The sequence below is a fragment of the Epargyreus clarus genome, unplaced genomic scaffold (assembly GCF_041222505.1).
Source record: "Epargyreus clarus isolate Ecla_fem2 unplaced genomic scaffold, WU_Ecla_fem_2.2 ptg000015l, whole genome shotgun sequence".
Lineage (NCBI taxonomy): Eukaryota > Metazoa > Arthropoda > Insecta > Lepidoptera > Hesperiidae > Epargyreus > Epargyreus clarus.
The window spans coordinates 6,502,218-6,528,443 of NW_027332223.1; the positions used below are offsets into that span (position 1 = coordinate 6,502,218).

At 34.8% G+C, this 26,226-nt stretch overlaps 1 protein-coding gene across 2 annotated transcripts in view; it reads right to left on the bottom strand.

Annotated features, from left to right (window-relative positions):
• The window catches only part of mbl (splicing regulator muscleblind), a 354,372-nt gene that overhangs the window by 274,833 nt on the left and 53,313 nt on the right, over positions 1-26,226 (bottom strand). The window contains exon 1 of one of the 2 annotated variants that reach the window (XM_073080272.1): positions 12,347-12,515. The exons of the other annotated variant lie outside the window; for it this stretch is intronic. The gene's annotated coding sequence lies outside the window, so the exon portion shown is untranslated. Of the gene's footprint in view, positions 1-12,346; positions 12,516-26,226 lie in introns of those variants that run through there. 2 annotated transcript variants of the gene reach the window in all.

Sequence of the window (26,226 nt, forward strand, 5' to 3'; positions counted from 1 at the left end):
TAGTTGCCTGATGAATTTAATTATTTATATATGTTATATATTTAGTTGTGTGAAATAAGACACGTTATTACATTTACGATGTAAAATACATTTACAAAAAACATCTCTTTTATTTTTCATATCATTAATTTGGTTATTTTTTTTTAAAGGTCCGTCATGTTATTGTTTTAAACATTTATCTAAGCCCACTTGGGTATTTGAGACGAATATAACAACACCAATGATATTTTTTGCAATGGATAGATTTGCAATATAAAAAAAAATGCAATCATACAAGATACGCGCAAAAATCATAATCCTTTCTTGGCAGTCGGGTAAAAACGAATTAACATGACGGGATGATACTAGACCATCATTTATTATTCATTTATATAAACACATACTAAATTTTTACTACATATTGCAAACTCGTCACAGTCTGTATAATGGAATTGAAACTCATTTGAAAAGTTTGTAAATTTTTACGAGCCTAATAAAGTAGGTGTTGAGGGTAATAAAATTAATGAAATCAAATAGTTGAATAAGGTCGTTTCATCATTAACGTGATTTAACTGACTATTATTAAATGTATCATAATTTACTTAACTAATTTAAACTATGGGTTGCGTGGGTTATCATATTATCTGGCTAGAATGTTTCGTATCTGATCCCCGACCAGACAAACATGTTAAACAAAGAATTTATAATATGTTCCGTTTATGTGTTTATGTCTATTGTCTGTGTGGGTGCATTAGCCTCGACAAAACAAACCATACTTATAGAAAGCGTTAAAATAACAGTAATACAAAACTGTAAAGAAATTCGTAGTATTGAATTCCAGATACCTATGTCGGTACCAGATTTATTTTTATAATACCAAAAAGGGAAGAGCAATAATATTTTAGGAGGTAATACCTAATTCATAATATTGGGAATACATCTAATTATTTAAAAGAAATGAAACCATAATAGTCATAAATGTTTTGGTTAGGTTTGGATGAAACACACAATCTGTTTTTCCTAAAATTATCTTAAAGATTTACTTAGCTTACAAGGAGTGATATAAACTAATTCCACGCCTAAGTTTAAAATGAATCGTTCAAAATAAGAGTTAAAATAGATCCGATGGGATTCATAAAATCAGTGCCGTGTTTGAAGAGCGCTATTTTATAATTGTGGTCAATATCCCAACGATCAATTTGCATGCTAATTACGTGTTTGCTCGCTGTTTTAACACAAATTAGTTTTAATCAAACAACCCGCCATTTTCCAAACGGTGACATGTGAAATCAAATGATTTAGCGCTGTTAGGTAAGGCCGGTAACAGAGGATATATATTTGGCAATCTGTAGATTATCTTACAGGGAGATTTTAGTGAAATGAATTATTTTGCTAATTTTATAAAAGTTTCAGAGATTTTGTTTTTTTTTTTGGCTAGTTAGCGGAAACATCATGTTTCATCGTAAGAACTGCTATTGGATTTATTTAGTATGTTAGGTAAGATAAGTAGTTAAGGTTAGGTATAGTTTATAGGTGAGGTTAAATTAAGTTATGAAAGGCCGTTTACAACTACATTTTTGGCGTAAAAAATGTACCAATCGTACATCACTTTCACTGCGTCAAGTTACTGGTACTACACGTGGTAATAATAAAAACACACTTTTCAATAATGCTTAAAAAATAAACTGTCCTCTAGAAGAACATAAATAAAATTAAATCATCCAATCCAATAAATGTTTTACACCGCCATAAAATTCCTTAGGTTCGGTACAGACAAGAGGGAATTTCCGATTTATCGAGACTAATACACATACACTGACACTATTAGCTTTGCATATTCCAATATAGATAGAAGGCAAGGATAAGGGAATAGTAGTATGCACGTTGCATAGGGAAGCGAATAGAGAGCATCACCGGCGGCCGAGGGAAGCAGAAATCACTCGAGCAAACATTAACTTCGGATTTTTACTCTTTTACTCACTTAACATCACTACCAGTGCATAAGTCACTTTGTATTATTTTTCATCAAAAAATCGATGTTATATTCAATTCGATACCTGTTACCAATGTAGCAAACTAAATTGATATTTTCTCTTGCATTCTATGAAGTAATGTTAAACGGTCCTTCAATAGAACATAAATAAAATTGAATCAGTCATAAACGTCCAATATAACATTTACTCTCCTATAAAATTCTTTAGGTCCTAAACAGACGAGAGCTATTTTCCGGTTTGGGGAGACAATTGACACGTAATACAGGTTTGCATATTTCAATATTAGGCTTTCGTATGAAGATAATTACCGATGTGTTCCTCAGAGCCAAGTTAGAATGCCTCATATAAACAAAACCTGTACCACCATACACTTTAAACTAGGACACAAAAACGCTATCCTTCCTATTAAAGACAAGAATAGACGTACCGTACATACATAATGTCTAATGTTTTTAATGTTTAACATAAATCTACATATATACAGTGTTGGCAACCTGGGAGATGGCGTTGATCGTACCAGGGGCGTAAAATTATCGTATTTGCCGAAAAATTATCCTACATTTCATAAGAACGCGGGCGCGAGTAGAGATGTGCCGAGTCAGGTCGACTCGTGGTGGCGTTTTTTTTTTTTTTTTTTTTTTTTTTTTTTTTTTTTTTTTTTTTTTTTTTTTTTTTGCTTTTTTTTTGTACTCGAGTACTTTGGAATCTCGAACCAACCAACCAAAAATGGCCGACTCGGCACATCATTAGGCGCGATGCACGCGTTCTTATGAAATGTACGATAATTTTTCGGCAGATACGGTAATAAAAAAAAAAATTTTATTAATAAATCGCCCTTTTTTCGAAAAAATTATCAATTAAAGGCATATATATAATACGTTTATGAATTCATTAAAACAGTTTCCCAAAAAGTTTCAAGTAGCCAATTATCGTACATTTGCGTACGATAATGACTCGCTATCGTACATCGTACGGTGGTATTAAATTATCGTACATGTACGATAATTATCGTACGGTTGGGAACACTGCATATATAGTTTAATGCATTGCAGATCGAAGCGTAGCATAGCGCGCTACGGCCGAGTGAAGCAAAAATCACGACAGCAAACATTGACTTTGGACTTTTACTATTTTACTCACTTAGCCTCACTCCGGTGCACGGAGAATCACTCGCAACGAACGGGGACTTTCATATATTCATAATGTTTAAAACAGTCTCCTTACATTAGAATTCGACGAGAATAGAAATAGTGTTAATGTCGAGAAATGTACCAAGTAACATAAAGTGGTGGATTAAACTTAAAAAACATCTTAGCTGTTTAGGTATCTGTTGTTATTAGAAGGATTTATATTTGAGTTTAATTAATTGTTGTAATTATTGTATCTGGATTGATGAACAAAAATTTGACAAAAAATAAAAAAGTGACAAACTACGGATCGGAGCATGCTTAGTGAAGGGTTCGTTGTCCAGGTGACTATTAAATATATTGGCAGCAAACATGACTTAATATTTCTTAAGGAAACTATGAAATAAAGTTTAATTTGGTCATTTAAGTCAAAATAGTTCCTAACAGAAAATATCTCAAAATCTACACAACATATCATATTCAAACTGTTGTAATAGTTTAGCTACAAGCATGGCCCGTTATAAAGAACACATCCAGCCCCGAACAAAAATTTTGTCCCATTACATCCCGTCATTTCGGGAACAAAAAGACGAGAACAATCGTAATAATTCATCTGAAACATTCCACTTAGCGATCGAGTCGTTATAGATCACTCTTCATAGTACCTGCCTGTTTGAGGAAGTGCTTGCATTTAATCTTTTCAGACGCTCTCAAATATCCGCTCATTAACTTGTGTACCCACTTCAGACATCAGCGATTTGTTACTTTAAATGGTGCCGATAGAATGAAAGAACGTTTTACAGATTTGAGGGTATTTTCAACGTCGTTTTTCACGGCGTTTTAGATGCTGGTTGGATGTTCTGAAGCGTCCAGTTAAGTTGATCTAAGACTAATTAATCAGCTTTCATAAGTTACATAAGTTATAAACGTCGAATTGTGGATTGCTTGAATGTTTGCTCCTAATATTAATACAAGTTTTAGAAACTGTTTTGTCTGGCCGATTCATGTGGCGCAGTGGTCAGTATATCTTAGGTAAGTTTCAGGTTCAATTCTAGATAAGCAGACATTTGTATGAAAGTAGATTCCTGTTCTAGATCTGTGTTCTGTTAAAAAAACGTGGAGTTTTAAACATATTTATCAATTAATTATGATTACATTGTCTTGTACAAATTCATTTATTTCTTTAATAAATGTTCGCAAAAATACAGGTAAATTCTGTCTAGTGGGCACAATCTTAACGTTAGCTTATAAATTCGTTCAACATCACCTAACAAAGCCGTCAACAAAGTTTAGACAAAATACAAGCCTTTGGCTTTGTTTAACTTATCATCTTAAAGAGTTGGAAGTCATTTAGAATGTCTATTCAGCTAGTAAGCGATAAGTATTTGAATATTTTGTCCCCGAATTCCGATAAAGGGATGTAAATGACTATTCGTCCAATTTGCATGGAACAGATTAACGTCATAATCGGAGCGATTCAATCAGCGATCCCGGGAACTCACTCTGGACAGGGAGGTGGGAGGAGGGAGATTCACGGGGCTACTAATAACTTCAGATAAAATGCTAATTTTGTGTTCATTCGATTTAAGAGAAGAAGATACGCGAAACTCCTAACACCAGTAGGTACCGTCATGAGCCAATTTATATTGTTTAAGTACGCGTAACTAAGTTGGACAGCTTGGTTTTTGATAACAAATGTTATAATGTTTCATCTTTCAATCATAAGTCAATTTCAAAATGCTTACGAAAAAATATTAGTTATTTATACTTATTAGTTCTGTTTGTTAGTTTTAGTCAAATAAGACTGTTAACTTAATTAATTTGAATACGTTTAACTTAAATAAACATTTGTTTTAACACTTGGTTTTCTAGAAATTAAACGCGTTTTATATCATGTTTTAATCCAAGTTTACGACGTTTCCTTTCGTCGTTAAAACAATAGATAATATTTTTGTATTCACACGAATATCGATCTCCAAGCGAAAATCTATACCTATCAATGCTTTTAGTTAATAAACTACAGAATAGAATAGGTTGTAAGTAAAAAATAAAGAGAGAGGGTAACTGAAACAACAAAAGTTTTCAACTAGTTAGCCCCCGATGGCGGTACATAGCGGCTTAATCGTTGTTTACTGCATCATAAAAATAAATAAGCGGCGCGGCCACCTTTATCGGTGTTCTTTGGCTTCGATTCTTGGCTTACAGACTTGTTCGACGATATAAGTCAAAACGACGAACGATTTTCTAGCTAAGAGCGGTAAAACGGAGCGTGCACGGAGCGGGCATCCGCCGGACGGTTTGGAACCTGCCGCACGTATCCGTCGCGTGTAAACGCGGTATGAAGTGGCGTTCAAGTAATTTTGAAAACTAAGTATTGTAAGTATTTAAGTGGAGGTGGTGGTTCGACTCCGGTAGCACAACCCCACACCTATTTCTGCCTTATAACAGCAATGTTAAATGCTGATGTGTTTTAGTTTGGAGAGTGTGGTAAGACATACTATTCCGAGGTATTCCAGCTTATCAGGGTCAGCAGCGCAACTGTGGCCGAACTCAGGTAGAATCTTATTTGAAGTTGATTACATATCCATAGGCGGCAGTAGCCACTGACCACCAGGACTGCATGCACGTCTGCTACACCTATAGGTAACTATATTAAAAATAAACATGGTTGCCCGTCACTTGCGAATGCGACGTGTGCCCGCCGCCTAACGCGCGCGATAAAACTCGCAGCATGCGCGCGCGCCCTTTGCTATTTTGAAGCTGATGTGAGCGTGCAGTCGCGTCAATTTTAGCGGACGCCGTAAAGTTATAAATCAAGCTATAGGTTTCATACCGTGTTGGCCACGGGTTTATCCCTCAAAAAAACGGAAACTTCACGAACATTTGTCACCAACGACCTATTTGAATAACCGTTTTAGTGCAACTATTCGAGGTTCAATTGCAGCGGCGTCACCGCTACACCTATGTATTTCTGCCTTGTAGTACGGTACATTATGTTATTCCGATTTGGTTTAAAAGATGTAATAAAGAGTTGCTTATTTGCGTTCGATCATCATATCAAAGATACGTGATACGAAGATACCATAGACGTCAGATTGAATACCTGTTTTATTAACTTGGTTTGTTCATGATTGGAAAGGAATTATTAATGATTATTAATTAGCAAGCTGATTATATACACGTTTGCTTCTTCTTCATAAAAATGCGTTAGGTCGCCTTCAAACTAGAAATACCATGAGCTGGTTGTATGTATGGTTATATTTTAGATGACAGGAACCCTATAACTTTTTATAGCCGTTTACATGATAAACTATCTTCCTGGATGCAGGTTAATCGTTCTCGATGTAAACTTAGTATAGTTCACCGTGCATCGAGCACCAATTTAGCTAATCTCTTTTGTAACTCTCCTATTATACAACAAGTCCTTTAAGCAATCCTATCCAAGTGAGCGCTTGTCATATTGATTCAGCGTAGTGTGTGTGTTTTCGAAAGCTAAGATAAGGCGAAACGTGACTGCTGGTCCCGGCGACGGACCATTCGTAAGGACCTTCATACTTTACAGAAACCATGTAAGCATTGTACCGCCGGCCCTATCAACTTAATTCAGGTCCCATTTAGGATATTGCGAGACTGTTCGTGAAAAACGGGAGGCGATTTACGCGTGGAACTATTTTTCCGCAAGTGATAGAGAATGCTGTCGGATCAAGATTATTCGAAGACATTGTATTGGGCGACATCTTTGATCTTATTTATATTTTGGTACATTAGATTGAACCAGAGAACTATGGTTAAAGAAACATATATACGGACGAATTGATTAACCTCCTCCTTTTTTGAATTCGGTTAAAAAGCTTCTGTAAAAAAAAATCTGAAATCTAAACATAGATTTCAGATTTTTTTTTCCAACTTATCTATGTAAATATGTATTTAGGAAACAACTAAATCGATTAAACATAATTTTGGTGTAGATATTAAAAATGACTTTTAATTAAAAATGTCTGGTTTTCGTATATATATAAAAAAAAAACAAACGTGCTCCGCTAATAAATACTTCCAAGAAATATGTACCCTGTGAACTGTGAAGTGTACAAAGACTGATCAGATCAGGCGAGGATCAAAAGAAGACTACTGCCTGACAGACCCACATGGTGACTACTGCATCAAATAGTACCTACATCAATGTTTCTCATTGGTATGTGGCAGTACCTTTGTTTGAGTCCCAAACTCATTGCTTAAAAAAACCTAGAAAAATAAAACAGTATGTACGCAAAATGTTGACACTTTCGAAGTTATTACAAGTTTTAAAGTTAACGTACCTACCAATAACTAGATTAATGCTCGGTAACGGAAACTACTTCGCTTAAACTCAGAAAACTTAGTCGAAATCCAGTTTTGTATTATTTTTAACGGAGCTGGCCGCCTTGGGAATTCATTAGCTTTCAAAGTAGTGAGTAACGGTCTGGCTCCAATATGTGACTTGCTGGCGTAAGCTTTCTGAGCTTTTGCCCAACTTTTAAAAATATACCGAAATTTAGCGAAATACCGATACTACTGGAAACTGATTTGCGTTGTTATTTTAGACGAGAGTAATAAAGTAATGAATAAAAATAAAAGTTGTTAAATAATTAGGAAGGAATAGAATAAGTAGAAATAAGTACAAATTTGCCTAAACCATTGTACCTATTTTAATACTTTAATGTAGACTATTTAACTACTTGACATCAATGTTATTTTAATGAAACATTTACCTAATGTTAATATGATATAGTCCGCGTAAAACTGTTAGTCCGCTCTGAATATGACGACCCGCGTGGCGGAGCGCTCACCATACCGGTCTGGCGCGCAGAGGGTCCCGGGTTCGATCCCCGGCCAGACAGATTTCTAAATGATGAATTTAGATTTATGTTTCTGGGTCTGGGTGTTTGTGTATTTGTCTCTATGTGTGTCCATAGCACCCACGATACAGGGAATCCTAGTGTGGGGCTGTGAGAGTAGAAAGCGTTTTAGTTCAGTTTAGTTTAGTTTAATATACAAATGAATCGCGAGGCCATAGCAAATTGTAACAACTTCAGAGCGGGCTAGCAGTTTGGCGCGGACTATACCATTATAGTTACGAAACTTACCTAATTGTATTAATATAATATTCACATGAATTGTAAATTGTATTTTCAATTAAATTACATGACGTTTAATTAGACTGACTCAAAATTTATACTATAAGACCTTTACAAAACGAATGCGTATACTGTTATTTCAATTATGCTATTTGAATATTAAAAATAGCTTTAATCTTGGCATTTGGTCTGAATGGCACTCAAACTTAAACTCTAGCATTCATTAATAAGTTTTAACGAACTAACAAGCAAGTTTAATTGTCCAATTGACTCCTTGAACACGATGCAAGCGTTGCCAAAAGATGAAGCAGGTCAGGGAGTATCTAAAATCGTTAAAAACTTCATAAAGGTCTTGACCTTTTGAGAGGAATTTTTGAGAGCTCAAGTAATTGCATTTACTATGTAAACGTTGAAATGAACTAGGAAAAGCGTTTAATTGTCCAACTGGATTCAGCGACATGCCTTCTTGAGCACGTTGCAGGTACAAGCGCCAAAAGAACAAACGTATTATAATGAAAGTCAAAAAGTACCGTCTACTTTGTAAGAGTAGCTGAGAATAATTTATAGCGAAATATGCGTAATAAAATGTAAGTTAATGTTTTATGTGTCTAAATACAATTAATAAGTATTCCTTGAAAAATAAAGAAGATTTAGAAGTGTTATATTACTTTACAAATCCTATACCTTAGGTACCAATCAGAGCAATTCTTTATTATATAAAGGCAAAGTAAAATTTATAAAGACATAGAAAAAGTGCTTCATTATGATGTGTCAAAAATAATGTACTTAATACAGTATGCTTAAATGGTATTTAATTTAAGTATTACATGGCAAAAACAAGACAATACTCGTACTAACTACAGGTTCGATTCCTAGTCACGAAAAAAATAAATGAACAATTTAGATTTTGCTACAGCGTTTAGAGTGTTGTGTACATGTGTAATCCTTTGCGTGTATTTTTGCCGCCCATGGACATCTGTAATCAACCCCAGATAGGATTAGATATTCCTACCTGAGGTCGGCCACAGATGCGCCACTACCCCTGAGGACTAAGCTGGAACGCCTCGGAAAAGTATGTCTCCCTTACCACACCCTTCAAACCAAAACACAGCAGCGCTTAACACTGCTGTTAAGGCTGCTGCGGCAGAAATAGGTGTGGCGGTGGTGCCGCCGGAGTCGAACCACAACTTTAATAGTACACATGGCTTGTAGTGTACACATTGCACTCACTACAACGGTAATTCTAGTAATATTAGCAAGCTTAGTGCAGAACGTGTTATTTATTCAATTTACTCGCATAACGGATAAATGAGCCCATCAATTTGCTTCGCAATTTGCTATTTAAAGTATGTACTTAAATCTTATTACACGTAATAATATAACATAGTAATCCAATCAAGTTTTACTGGGGTGGACGTAAAACCAGTACGTTTTACGGCTCCGTGTCAAACACATATATTTTCCGTGTAACTACAGGACAACAAGAAAATATTTTCCGAGAGGAAAGTTTGCAGATAGTGGAAAAATGAATTTAAATCGTTACAAAGTTGTGAGTTACAAAACTTTATTGTTGTCAAAGGTTTGCGCGTTAGAATTAAAGTTATGAATTTTTTGCTAATAAATCGAATTTGAAACATAGGTAAGAAGGTATATCTTATATATAAAATTCTCGTGTCACAATGTTAGTTACCGTACTCCTCCGAAACGGCTTTACCGAAATCTTATATGCATATTCAGTAGGTCTGAGAATCGGCTAATATCTATTTTTCATACCCCTAAGTGATAAGAGTTGTTCACCCTAAACATTTTTTATTTAGATGGCAACACAACGTTTTCCGGGTCAGCTAGTTATTAGTAAAATTTAACATTACTGAAAATGTTAGAATGTATGAATGATACCCAAATTATTAATTGTTCTTTAGTTATTTTGATCTGTTTGATATTAAGCAACTTTTAGCTTATTTTTAAAATATGTAATATTTGCTTTTAAAAACAAGTCCTTTGTAATTTTATGCATATATACTCGTATAATATATTCCTTAAGTTATATTACAAGTATAAGTGACAATTATACTTCTAGGTTACAATATTATAAGTATTTAATATAACGTCTAGGTCTCATCAAATACCTGCAAGATCTAAACGTACACAACCGAGAGCTCTCAACCCACTAAAACATTACCGCAAAGTGGCTCCTCAAATATTCAATTGTCTGGTATTAGTCAGGCGAGCCAATCCGTGTAATGGGTATCATATCTTCTGTTGTATTTGCGATTAAGAAAGCCGGGAGTTAATGCAGAAGTCAAACACGAGTTTGCATAATGTCCTTGTGCTAGGCGGAATCGGTCCTCATTAGGCAAATCTCGACGTTAGCATTCTCAATTAGTACAGTCAATGTTTGGCCATTCAATAAGGATGAATCAATCTGTCACTCAGTTTAAGGCGCTGCTTTTAATTTAGTTTTTTTGCTGTTGACTTACTTTGTGTTTAGTATCTTTTGGTTCAGATTAGAAGACGGTGGGATATATTATGTAAGTCTTTGTAATTTTTGTGAATGTGTTTAAAGACAAAGGGTGTTTTGGAAGGCAGTTTAAAGAACTACTTAAATCTTTTTTCCTATTTATCAAAATCAGGCGTAAGAAATATATTTTTTTTCCAAAATAGGGTAGGGATTACGTCAATATAATGAAAATTTAATAATAATACTATAAAATTCTCGTCAAACGCTGCTTTTTTAACATAAATTTTTCAAAGTTTTTTTACAGAATATGCAGGTTTCTTGCATTATTTATATTTGTAAGACATTTGCATTTGTATTCGTAAGACATTTTTATGCATGGTTGTTTTTAAAAATGCTATCTGTCTGGTCTTGGCTATCCTAACATCTATAAATTAATGATGGTTCGTTTAAAATGATATTTCTAAATTATGTAATCGAAAACAGCAAAAAAGAATAGAAATGTTCATTTCATTACAAAGAAATATCATTAGAAAAAATACTGTTGTAAATCACACACAGCTTGTAATAAACATAAGAAACTGATTAGGTAGACATTGGTGAAAAAGCGAAAAGATTTTACCTAAAACGCTAAAGAATTTATTTCCTTTTAGGTAATTGTGCGGTAAATAGTATCTACTGCCGCCAATAATCCTCTCCAATTCACTGAGCCAAATAAATAACTTAAAAAGTGTACGCAGGAAAAGGTTCAAATACGGGGAAGCGGCGGGCGGACGCTGGGAATTTCCGAAATATTTCCTTGTGTAAGAGCAACAATATTGGATATGAAGGTCAACTGGCTGATATAAAGCAAATTTATTCGGTTCGTTCGGTGTATTGGCTCACATAACTGGTGATCTGTGCGGCGACAGCGGTGGAATGATAACGGTCTAATTTCGTAGGACGCTTCTCCTTATACGCTCTAAATTACGCGGCGGCTTCGTAACCCTGAAAGGTTTTATTCATAAATCTACCGAAACGTTTTCATAAAGTTGCGGAAAAATGTGCGTTTTAGGGTAATAGCAATTTGAAATATTTTTTCTTGGCGTTTAGTTAACCAGTGCCCTGTTGCTGCGGCTGCTTATAATCTATTTTGTTTTGCGTAGCGGCGCGAGCGTTTTGACATTGCAAATTCTGCTTTACGATTTAGGTCTATGTTTATTGTTCTTTTTTATTTACACAGTACTTGCTTTGTGCTTATACTTGTATTATACAAAGCTATATATTGCATTATTATGTAAATAAGATTCTGAAGAATATTGTAATGTTCTTTTTTTGGGACCTTGGCTGCTACGCTGTCGCGTGTCTATTTAGACGAAGTAATCTTACTTAGCAAAGCTTACTTAGCTTATTGGACGCAAGTTAAGTACTACTACTATCTACTACTGTCAATAATGTTGCACATCATATTATAACCTTTAATATTGGCATTTTAACTAATTTCGATATAATCCAGACATAAATAATTTTCTGTACTACTTCGTAAACGTATATTATATTAGTATAACCTAGTACAATTTTTACCTTTGATTAATACAGTTTGTTTATTAAAAAAGTATTATTTAAAAGCATGTTAAATGTATAATCACATCATTTACATTAATTAATCGGAGTATGCAAACAAAATTGACTCACCGGCTTACTGTTTCTTATTCCACGAACTATCCTTTTACACATGTCATATTAACCACATATCACATTAATCACTATTTATTGAATTGCATGCACTTAGGTTATATTTATATACAAATAATGTATTTCATTTCTTAGTCAAATTTAAAATATTACAACAATAAGCGTTAAAACAAACGCGCGCCCGCCCGGCCGTTTGTCGAAAGAATTTAAATCTACCCACTTTAAAAATGTATTACAAGTCATACCTTCATTTACAAATAAAAAAGATAATAATTTATCTATGGTACATTATAATGATGAAAGTACAATAAGGTTAGGCTGAAAGGTAAAAAGCCAAGGTCGTAAAACACTATGTCAAAAAAATGTTTGATACATCATATAATAATTATTTTTATTTCAAATTATGTAAAATATGATAGGTACATATGTGTTTCTGTATTAATTATAGCATAATATAATATTTTTTCATTTCAGATAACAGAGATCCATTTTGTTAGTTACAGTTAAACTTAAGACTATGTTAGTGCATATACAGGGTGAATTTTTCAAACGGCCCTTCAGGGCCAAATCCAAAACTGTAAGGATTAGCGAAAAATGCTTAAAGGAGTTACGAGGCCGATTTTGGTAAAAAATAAAACTGCATCATTAGTTTTTTAAAATATCTTTTTCCTTAGTCGGGAATCAAACGAGTTCATTTTTAAAAAAAAATACACCCTCTAAATTATTCTACTATCTTATAGTGTCGCTTATGAGGATCAAATTCTAGGAAGTAATGTTATGCGACAAACTAAAGGAAATGGAAAATTATCTATACCTATATACTTAATAATAATGACCAATTTTTAACACGCTTTTATTAGCTTGGGTTGTATGTTTGGATGTATGTATGTACGCTTTTCGAGTATTGCTTTTGGGAATGTAGTGCTTTTCGAAAATTGATAAGTGGAGCACTCCACGCTTTTTTCACAATTATACAATTTACTGTTCCTTAATTGATTCCTATTGAAAATTATTTTCTACTTTTTAGTTGATTTTATCATAAAAGCGTGTTTTAGTTTCTTGAACTATATTTATTTTAGTTAGGTATGCATTTTACGTAAACGATAGGGTGGAAAATAATGTTTAAGCTGTGAAAAACATTTTAGGAAACCAACATGCCTTATAATTCTGTATGAAGTGTAAAGTGAAACACCGCACTTGAAAGCGTCCTTAACCCTTCTCATTATGAGAGAAATGCTCAGAGGGAAAGTAATGGGTTAATGATAATAATTTTATATCAGAAAACTACCTAACTCACTAGAAATTTCCTTTTAGTGCAAAGCGTTTTGAGTTTTGATTCCTTAATAATATTTTAGTATTAAAGTAGAGATTTTTAAAATATGAATTGAAATTCTAATACTTATTCGACCACACAGATTTAAAATGTGTAATTTATTATTTTGGTACTAAACCAAAATTATTATATCATTGTTAAAATTGTATACACATAAAGAATCAGTTAGTAACTTGACTACACCGCCACCTATCAGATCCTAGAATAACTAAAAACAGTATTAACAAAAATGCATCCATTGAGTGCATTTAAACTTCATGACATGTCAATCTAAAGATGTGATTTTTTATATCTACAGACAAAGAACGTATCAGACACGGACCGTCACAGACAGAACAATATTTTCCTATTCAATGTTTAAACATTTATGTCCATCGTAACACGGCCGGGCCGACTTCGACAGACATTTTGTAGCTAGGTATATGAAAGTATTATTTGTCTGCTACAACACGTGTCTGACACGCTCAATGTCTGTAAATATAACCAATCAATACAATCACAGCACAACATAAACTCATTCATAAATATGTAATTTTACGTTAATACGAAAACAATATTGCACAAATGCGTTATCGGCCATTATTCTCTAAAATGCGAAGTTTCGAGCGTTTTTAGGAGAATAATACCTTTGCGGATGCAATAAATATTTCAAGTTATTCGGTGTAGAACATTTGTTAGCATTACGGTACATTGCGCGCTCATTGTCCGTTTTCATGCGTAATTCATGTACCACGCGACGCATTCCAAATGTCATTTCATTTATATCTACAGACAAAGAACGTATCATACACGGACCGTCACAGACAATACAATATTTTCATATACAATGTGTATAAACGTATTTACATCGTATCACGGACGGACCGACGTTAACCGACACTTTGTATATTATGAAAATATTATTTGTCTGCTACGACACGTGTCTGATACGCTCAATGTCTGTAAATATAACCAATCAAAACAATCACAGCAAAATATAAACCTAAACATAAATATATAATTTTACGTTAATACGAAAACAATATTGCACAAAATGCGTTCGCGGCCATTATTCTCTAAAATGCGAAGTTTCGAGCGTTTTTAGGAGAATAATACCTTTGCGGATGCAATAAATGTTTCAAGTTATTCGGTGTAGAACATTTGTTAGCATTACGGTACATTGCGCGCTCATTGTCCGTTTTCATGCGTAATTCATGTACCACGCGACGCATTCCAAATGTCATTTTATTTATATCTACAGACAAAGAACGTATCAGACACGGACCGTCACAGACAACACAATATTTTCATATACAATATGTATAAACGTATTTACATCGTATCACGGACGGACCGACGTTAACCGACACTTTGTATATTATGAAAATGTTATTTGTCTGCTACGACACGTGTCTGATGCGCTCAATGTCTGTAGATATAACAAACCAATATAATCACAGCGACAATACGTATACATATTTATAGAAAAAGATGTAATTTTATGTTAATACGAAAACAATACTGCACAAAATGCGTTCGCGGCCATTATTCTCTAAAATGCGAAGTTTCGAGCGTTTTTAGGAGAATATTACCTTTGCGGATGCAATAAATGTTTCAAGTTATTCGGTGTAGAACATTTGTTAGCATTACGGTACATTGCGCGCTCATTGTCCGTTTTCATGCGTAATTCATGTACCACGCGACGCATTCCAAATGTAATTTCACGTGAACACCAGCTAAGTAACGCTTCCTATAATAAAACTAACCTAACTGGTACTTCAGCCAGTGATAGCCTAGTGGTTAAGAAACTCGGCCTTACGATCGAGGGGTCCGAGGTTCAAATCCCAGGCACGCACCTCTGATTTTTCAAAATTATGTGCGTATTAGAAATTAATTATCACTTGCTAAAGCGGTGAAGGAAAACATCGAAACCTGCATACCTTAGAGATTTAGAAAAAAACAATCTCAAAGGTATGTGAAGTTTACCAATTGGCCAGCGCGGTAGACTATGGCCTAGTCCTTCTCATTCTGAGAAGAGATCCGTGCCCAGCAGTGGGACAATAATGGGTTGATGATGATGAACTGGTACTTCAGTGTCCTTTGATGGAATCTGTGGACTGCAGTGCCTTTACAACTTCTGCTATACCCATTGGGACTTCCAGCCCGATCAGTTTATAGACACACGCTATATCAGGATTTCCTATGTCATAGACGCAATAGACACATACAGAGACGAATACACAAACACCACACCCACAACAGATAGGCACTCAAATTTAGGTACATCTGTGTTGCCGGGGATCGAATCCGGAATCCCTCTCTAGTGGTCAGTATAACCATTTAATTTTGAAAATAGACTTCCCTAGTCGATGTCACTGAAACCTTATGCGGCCTGATTTAGTTCATTAACTAATCGGCTAAAACCTCTTGAGCCTATTTCTGATTTAGAGCAGATTGCTATTCCTAAAGTAGACCGAGACCTCAACTGATTTGTGATTGACCTCAAGAAGACTTACTGCTATATTTTTATTTTACTTTTTTTTTGTAAACTAGTAAAGCCGTTTGACGGTAGAAATAAATATATTCAAAGCAATCAAAAAGATAAGATGTTTTAACGATACCAATCAAACTGATCTTACACCTATATAGGTAAGGCCATTTCTACATCGATAATGCATAAGTCAAATAATAATGTATGATGTAAGATTGCATTTAGGGGTATAACAGTAGGATAATAGATCTATGGGTATAACGCACTGAAAGATACAAAATTGGCGAACACACTCCGTGCTTTTTGTTAATGCAATCTACATAGTTGGGCGTCGGCGGTTGGGTAATCTATAAATGTAAAAAGTTAATGAAGATCCAAAGAAACTTTTCAGTGACCCTTTGTAAAGTCGAAAGGATGTAAAATATGAAATCAATTGGAACGGACTTTTCCATTAATAAAGGAACTCGGGGAGAAAGAACCGTGTCTTCTCTAATTAGAAGTCGCGAGTCGAATTTTCAATGCGTCTCCCCGCTTCACTAATGGTGAACTGAAATAAAAGTTTATATTTACTGTGCGTGGGCTCTTCCCTGAATGAATATTTATACTTTCATTTACGTTATTCACCTCGGATTCTACGCAGACTGAAGTTTGAAGGCTTCGCTTTTTTCTAATTTAAATTACTTTGACAGTGCCACGGTAGGTGCCATGGAGTACCTCCAACTTTTCCTAAATTAGGCCTGTTATTCAAATTTAAAGGTCTTCAATGCCTTACACACACGAAAACAATGTTTTTAACTGCCTTGAAAAATACAAGTAAACATAACTAATTAATTATATTTATGAAGTATAATAAATTACAAAATCATTAAAATAACTCGTACCACCTAACGCATTGCCCAACCCAAAATAAACACATTAGCCGAAGTAAATAGGTATGGCGAGTTCGGCGTACTCACGTCGCCTCGTTGACGCGGAGTCATTTGTTAGAACAGCAATAAGGCGAAAGATTAGCAGCCGTCGGAATATTTGCGACAAACTTCCCAATAAGCCGCCGCCTTCCGGTACACAGAGCCTCGCTTTACAAGAGTAATGATGCTTAATTTTAATGACGCGTCGTCGACCAACGTCACCGGCGTCCCGCCCACCGCCAACCCTCGCGCGTGACCGGAATCACCGAGCGCTTCATATTCGAAGACGCTGCCACCTTCGCCGAAAGTCTGACGATAAATTTAGTTATTACTTGTGAAAATAGACGGAAGGAGATCGCTAACTTGTCCTCGTGAGAAGATAATGGATCATTCGGACGCGGCCCCTGTTTTAGTCACTTCGAAAAAGGTCTCGTTAAAAGCCCCTTTATGTGAAGAGTTGTTGGACTGCACGGAATATGTTTCGACATTATGTCGTCGTTTACGAAAATCTGTGAAACATAGGACATTTGTGTTCTTAGCGAAGTTTTTAATAGGCTAACTTTAGCAATCTCAATCTGGTGATAAAAAGTTAATGTTAGTATGATACGACTCTTTGGCACTTAAATCTATGATATAAATCTGAAAGAAAGTTTATCTGTACGTTAAGTGTTTGAAGTAAAATGACAAAATGATAATGGGATTTACATATTAGGTTCTAGCAAGTAACATATATTTTTTAGATGTTATGTAACAGATTTAAAAAAAATGTAACACGAAGTGAATATCAAGCAAACGGTGCTATTTGTTAAAATATAATTTTCACCAAACACAATCATAAAACAATAAAAATCATCAGTTCGGATGCAACCATTTTGTTTTATAATAGTACATTACAATACGAGGACGAAAAATTTTTTTCTGACAAGTGTGAGTTTGCAGGCCGAGCCGCAGGCGAGGACTGCAATCACACGAGTCAGAAAAACATTTTTCGTCCGCGTGTTGTATAAAATTTTATATTACGGGGTCGGAAATGGGGGTTTTGCGCACGCGAAGCGTGCGTAAAACGTCCATTTACGCACGCCGTGATATAAAATCATTTTGATCATTGTTTAAAAACACGTATATTCTCCTATTTCCGTCGTAAATTTTAAATCAATCGTACATACAATATTTCGCAGATAAATATTATCTCGATGCAATACAGAGCGCGGATGCGCAGCCGACCGTACCACGTGCGTTGTGCCCAATGAATTGTTTACAAACGCAGTGTTCTTCATTATTCATTTTATGATCATTTTATGTAATAAATATTAATGGGAGAACTACTCAACAATGACATTTTTTAATGATTGAATATTTCAATATTCTGACTATGGCTAGTATGATGGTCGTGTAGGTAAATGTTCTAGAATCGCTAGGCATTTAACTATAGTAGATTGAACACCAAAGTCTGATGTTACGTGGTTTAAAGGATTTGTCTGCCCATTGATCGTCCGGTTTAAAATAGGATATACGCAGAAATACAATTTAAAAATAAATTTTGATGTTGCTGCTGAAATTTCTGCCTCTATAGAAAAGCCCGATAGACAAACAAAATTAATAGAAACATTATTTTATACTTTGTAATTAATTATAGAAGTATGCATCGTATTTTTACTGAACTGAGTATGTTATATAGTATACTAGCTGACCCGGCAAACTTTGTACCGCCTCAAAATCTATTTATCAAACATATTTCATATAAAATATAGTCTATGTTACTCGTGAATAATGTAGCTTTCGAATGGTGAAAGAATTTTTAAAATCGGTCCAATAGTTTTTGAGCCTATTCATTACAATCAAACAAACAAACAAAGTTTTCTTCTTTAAAATATTAGTAAAGACTACACCATTACATATTAATACATAGTTTTATTGCTATTCAATATTAAGTATACACCGTATTTTAATAGTATGTTATATTTGAAACGTCGTTCGGCCGCGAGTGGATGAATATTGTTTACAAATGCACCGCATCCATCACGAAAATATTTGTTGACACGAGCGAGCAGATACGCTGTATTGTTTGATGTTCATTTATATTTCATCACGGCAACCTTTATAGAATCGTACTGAATGCTATATTGACGTATTTTCAAAGTATGTAGGTATGAAAATAGTCGGTAATAACGTACTTTAAAAACGCCGTTACTACAGTTTTGTTCTTTCCAGAAATTTGTTTTTTGATTTTTACGCAAAAAGTGCACCCAAGCCAAATTCCAGCCTTCCAGTCGAATTAATTACTTATAAAAAGCTCATAATTGTGGCTTGTGTGGATTGTAACCAATCCATAAAGTCAAGTAAGACTGTCGCTTTAGGCTTTTTAATGGTTGACAGCAGTGGCAAAGATTGAGATTTATATTGCATTAAGTTTAAATATGCACGATTGACCTTATTTATCTCTCTCTTGTTTTTTCAATAGCTATTTTTGATTTATGATATAATATTCTAGCTACGAACATCGCGAACATCGTCACACATAACAATACCTCAATTTGCTCACTAAACTCGTCTCACGTAAGTTTTAGTAAAACAAGTGTCGTTCAACGATAAACGAGCATCACGGAGGCAGGTAACAATATTTCGCAGCAACAAATTGAATAAACACGTCGGCGTCCGCTTAAACGACGAAAAGACAAGACCAATAATGTCGCACCCGCGATAAATATTCCCCACTAGCGTCTATGTACTCGTATGTCACTTGTTTATCCTAAGTTGGCACCTCGAGTTCTTTATAATATACAAGGGGCTAACCTACCTAACTGATGGTAAGCAGTCACTCCAGTTCATGGACATCTGTAATCAACCTCAAATAAGATAGCAGTCCTACCTGAGATGGACTAAAGATGCGTTACAATCCCTGAGGACTAGTTGAAACGTCTCGGTATGTCTCTCTTTCCACACTCTTAAAACTGAACACAACAGCACCTAACACTCCTGTTATTAGACGGTCAGTGCGGCGCTGGTGCCTTCGAAGAAGAATATCAAAAAGTTCTATTATCTTCATTAATAATTGAAAGTTGTTTCTTTATCTTATCGCACAAAATGTATATCGTAATACTACAAGTATCAAAAGAAAAAAAATAATTTAACCTTACATACACCTTACATATGTATCGTGTTTGTCCTTCAGCATACTAAAACTACTTAGATTAGTTTCGTAGTAAAAGCATGTCTACTACTTAAAATCAGACGTATTACTAGTCATGCTATTTTTACTTTGTATAAGTGTCAAGTGGTAGTTCCTCCATAAATTAAGTACTCATTTTAAGTCGTTTACTGTAATCTAATGTGTGCCATTTAGGTTGACAATGACGTACGTGGTTCCCAATATCGTCGTACACATGTCGTGAGCGAATTCTTCGCGGGGTCACGTATTGGCTCCCTCTAATACAATTTGTTCGGAGACGCACCGCCCGAATGCAAACAAGCACTTCATAACATATGACGATTATTCGCAATTTGTTCCCGGAACATGTATGTGCCTTATTTGCTTATTGGCAATTTAAATAATATTATTTGAGTATATTTTGTGCGGGTCGCAGTGAGGAGTGTTATTTTTGCGACCACGACCATGTTACAATGGTTTGCTATTCCTCACTGTGTCGGTTTGGTTTGAGTTTTAATTCCTAGTTACTTGGTGCTAGAAATGTAGGGTCTACATTATATTTAGGGTTTGGGGGTTCGTTTGTTCATTTCCGGGGGGTAGTGTCTAGGTACACACACAAAAATGTTCATATGTATTTACGGCACAGCGTATCGAATCTAGACATAATGATCATTTTTCGATTTCGGTTGAAAAAAATCAAAAAGATCGATTTAATAAACCCGAATAACAATTAATTTATCCAAGACGAAATTTATCTTAAACGGATGAAAGATTTATCAGGTATAAAAAGAATCAATTGAGAGTTGACTTTTATCAGAAGTTACTCATTCAATGTTTATATAATCCATAAAATCCTGCTACAGAGCTAAAGTAATTGAATTGAAAGTTTCTTTCCCGGTATTTATTCTGTAGGCCAGTTAGAGTTGCTTCAAGTAAGTAGAAGTAGCGACTACATAAACTCAACTAGTTTATATAAAACTTCAAAGTACTTTAAGAATATATTTGGAATCATATACGAATAACTTAAAAGCCTATTAGGCTTTTGTTCGTATTTAATTGTTATATTATTCAACCATAGCCCGGAATAGCGGGGCCGCCGGGGACTGGGGGCCGTGGCTTTTCTGCACCTGTCATTGGGGGTTTTTGCCATAGTCACCGCGCCTGGCATGCGTGTTGGTGACCGCAGTAGGTGTTATTCTTACACGGGAAAATGCTGCTGCCCATCTCCTGGTATTTGTCCCTTAGTCGGCTCTTACGACATCCACGGGAAGAGAGGGAGTGGTGCTATTCGAGGCCGACACCACACGGCACAACCACACGACACCACCGAAGGAAGGTCCTCGAGTGGCGACCACGCGTAGGCAAAAGGAGTTCAGGCCGCCCCCCGACCAGGTGGACCGACGACCTGAAGAAGACGGCGGGAAACCGCTGGCTTCAAAGGGCACGGGACCGGTTGGAGTGGCGCCAATTAGGGGAGGCCTATGTCCAGCAGTGGACCTCAAAAGGCTGATGGATGGATGGATGGATGGATTATTCAACCTACTTACTAAATTACAATATTTAACGAAATATGGGTAGGTACAAGTATGTTGTATTACTACAATAGTTTTCTTTGAGGTTATTGTAAAAACTTTTCGATACAATTCTATTAGGAAAGTGTGATTTTGAATTTACGATTTAACAATCTGTACCCTTAGTATGAGTTTTTAAGTTTTTACAAAAATGACTGTTTTGGTATTTGTTTACGTATTTATACTCATCCAATCAGCGCCCCTAGCGGATTGTATCAGAAATATATACGTATTATGGTGTTTTCAAATAATATTTATTAGTGTAGAATTATAAAGTGCACATAACGATGTGTGGCGTGAATATGTAATTTGCATTGATTTTTGTGATTTGAAATATACGAGTATATGTGGTGGATAGTGAGTAGTGATGACTATGGAGCCGTCTTTCGAATAGCATGTTATATAGTCTTGTTGTTGATACTGTGTTTCAATAACTCAATTTTGTAAAGATTATATAAGTAATCTTTGTATTTTTCCGAGCGCAAGATTTACCGAGAAATATTTATCATCATGGCTATTTACGGAGGTATTGTAGACAAATGATCGACTAAACAGCTTGTTTGCTGCAACCGATGTTTGTGTACACGCTTACTGTTGTTTACAGCGATACTCCACGAATTATTAAGTCTTGGCGGCGTTCACCCGCAAAGCAAACTCATGAATAATAGCCACGAATATAGTAAACTACGTACACGATCTGCACAGTCCAGGGATTATCGGAATTTATGAGGCACGTGTGTGACGCACCGTTGTCCCGAATAGGGGTCGTTTGGCTCGAAGAAAAATATTGTGGCCGCTGAGCTTAAATATTGATGGATTTATGAACGCTCTTAAAATTATGACAGCTCTGAGCCACCGGCAACTTTATTGAATCTTATCTTGAGGCGAAATTTATTGGGCCCGGTACAAACTTTGGGGGAATCATTTTGTTATCGGTATTACCGTGTAACGCGTTTCGCGCGAGGTAACAGGTTCAGTTTCGACAAATTTCTTTGTTTGTGACAGTAGTTGGGAGTGATATTTTTTTATTATTAAGGTCATTTTCAACGCACTGTTTTCCTTTTAATAGACACGGTTTTTCTCAGGTATGTAGAACATAATTTACATTGCCAAGTTCGGATTGTTGAATTAACTTTTCTGATATTTCACAAATGACAGTGTATTTCTTCATAGAGTCTGTATTGATAATATTTTTTTAATTCTACTTCGAAAAAGTAGTGACGCGTGCCTAGAATTCCAACATGCATCTCTGTTAGGGTTGCCAAAATTAATACCACTGGGACATATACCTCAGTCATGGCTTCAATGACTTAGCATAAATGAAAAATATAATAAAACTCGAAGGGAGAGGGAACGAGCGTATGTGTATGTAGGTACATTCCGAAATAATTTTATTCAACGCAAAAGGTTTCCAAATTACATTGGGGTTTATAGTAAAGTGCTAACCACGTTACATTTGTGTTATAGTGCGGTGGGTAATGATTACATTGCCTCCATGAGAGCTCCTCTCAAATTATTGAGGGTATTAATTGTTATTAATAATTTTGATAACATTAATGTATTTTTCTTTTGATAGCAGTTATTTGGTGACAAAAAGCATAACTGGTGCCCCTTTTATTATAATATCAACGATATATAAGGCCTCATTACATTTACTAAACTTAATATAACTTCGGTTGGCTATAAAACAAAAAAAAATTGTACATATACATATTATATTTTAGGGATCCTTACTTCATCCTCAATATGCAATTGTATTGTTATTACGAATTGCTTAAGTAGCTTAGTAATTATAAAATTTCTCCATAGGGGGTCCGAGGTTCGTATTCTAGACACGGACTTCTGTGCACTATAAATAAAGGTCCGTCTCTCTAAAAGGAGATCCGAGCCCAGCAATGGGATTGTCCCATAACTTCATCATAACGACAGTAAAGACGGCATACAATATTCTTATCAGTATTATATCTACATCATGTGTGTGTACTTACATTGTAACCATTACTTAGAGCTTGTAATTACGAAGGGAATCCGATCTAATTGCCGTGAGCATCGCAAAAGAGGTGTGAAAGCATTGCTTTGTTCTAAGACCAAGATGCTCTTTGATTATCGAACCATTGTTTGTAAAGTAAACTCACAAAAGATAACAATTGTCTTACAAAAGGTTTGGTAAGGAGTGACAGTGATAAAGGCCTTATAAGTTGTATAAGTATCTATATTTTAAAATGTTTTTTTTTTAATGTTCATAAAAATACTATCTTGATATTAAAATATTATTACAATGTATGACATATAATGTAGGTACTATTGTAATGTAATTTGCAGTAAAACTACCGAAACCACTAAAAATTATACTAAACTTATATTACACTAAACCTTTTGGATTATAAAGTCATACGTATCTTCAAGAGATCCATTATTATAAAACTTACTTTACTTAGCAAAATCCATGCATTTATAAGACACCGAATATCAAGATCTGGAGTTAAAACTTGTGACATTAACCCGTAAAAGTTTCGGCTGTAATGTCGCCGTAAAAACTTTTCTAGGTGAAATGTCATTTGGGGCCTAGTTCGCCCAAACTATTTACTGATTTAAGCAAAGTAATTTCTCCAACAAAGTATAATAAGTTCACGAAACACGATCGGAGATGTCAACGGACTACTAAATTGAAATGATCGGTTAACTATGGAAACTTTGCTTTGTTTAAATATGGCTTACCTATATAAAAGGCACCAAGCATGAATGGGTAGATGAACATTAACTAGATGGAGATTAATTTGAATGTTGACTTTACAAAAATATCGGTATTTAACTATTTACATTGCAACTGAAAGTGTACAAGAATACTTACATTATATCATTCGTTCAAGTTCTCGAGATAAAAAAAAATTAAACATAGGTAGTGTAAGTAACATACTTACACCCTTTATTATGATGTCTTATCAACGCAGCTTTGCTTTTTGCATCAAATGCTTCTGAAAAATCGATATTTCTTTTGCGACTACACGAACTATTCGAACCATTGTACATTCATACTTCTGACGAAATTTAAAAGGAAATATTTCCTGAAAGAGTACTCGAAAACTAAATCATTTGAAGCAAGAATATAAGTTGCGAGTAACAGACAGATGGCGCAAGTTGAGGTGCAAATAAAGTTTGAGTGGAAAAACTTATTCCTCCGCAAATCCCGTCTGTTGCGAGTCTATGCCCTCGGGATACCTTAAACAATTTGTAAGTTATTTATTGCTGCCAAGAAATATCATTAACCCCTTTAAAATTTACCTCCCTGTAAACGCTCCGTTTGTTACAGGTAATACGTTTTCATCACTCAGATTGAAAGCCGATTAAACTTTTCACTTTGAAGAAATCGTTCAAATAGTCAAGGGGAAACAACCGCTATCTCGTTTATTAAAAGTACAAATATCCATTGCCAATACTTGGTAAAGTTTTCATATAATTTGTAACGAATCCTAATAATTTTCATAGTCTTCGTCGAGTCGGACTAACGGTTAAACCTAACTATTAGTTATGAAAACCGAGTTGACATGCAAATCTACGCCCATTCCGTCCAACGACCCTACTTATGGCACTAAATATAAATGTAAAATTGTTTGCGCTCCGTTTAAGGTAGTTTTCTGAAATTTGTTTCAATCTAAACTTTTTTCTTTACATGTAGGTAATGAAATATAAGATTTTAAAAACTAGTTATAGGGGTATTTTGCTTATACTCGTAAACCATTCATTAAACATTTAATTGTCTAGTGAAACTAAACATATTCATATGCACAAAATATAGTAATATACTCATTTCATATGTACCTCAATGCGAATTGTGCGAACATTGTGCGTATATGGGATAAGTCTTGTTTGTAATACATGTACTTTATTGGTTTGATTGATATGGCATCATTTACAGTGATAGACATATAGTGTCAGCAAAGAAAAATCCCCTACACATATTTCATTGATGTATAGGTAATTAAACTATTCGTACTTTCAATCATGCATCTACCGTAATACAATTACTTTAAGAGATGGCTTAAAAAGACATAAATACGTAAGAAATATTGTTTTCAATAAAATATTTAATTCTGGGACAATAGCTAATATGCTTATTGCTTAATTTTAATATTAAACATTTAAACATACCTGAAAGTAAATTGTTGGCGTTTCTTCAATTAAGTGTCAACTAATAACTTAGTTACAAAGACTGAAGTCTGCGAGAAAATAGATTTAGTCGCGGCCACGGCTTTCATTAAGTTAAATTCGTGTAACTTTTGAACGGTACTCGTTAACAAGTAGATTCGAAAATTTTAAATTTAAACGGATCTTACTTAACTTGATTACGTCACTGTTGGGATGACAATATTGTGAAGTTACAGAAACGTAGCTTTTGTTAAGCTTATTTAAAAGCGGTGGAATTTTTTATACAATTTAATTGTAACATCGT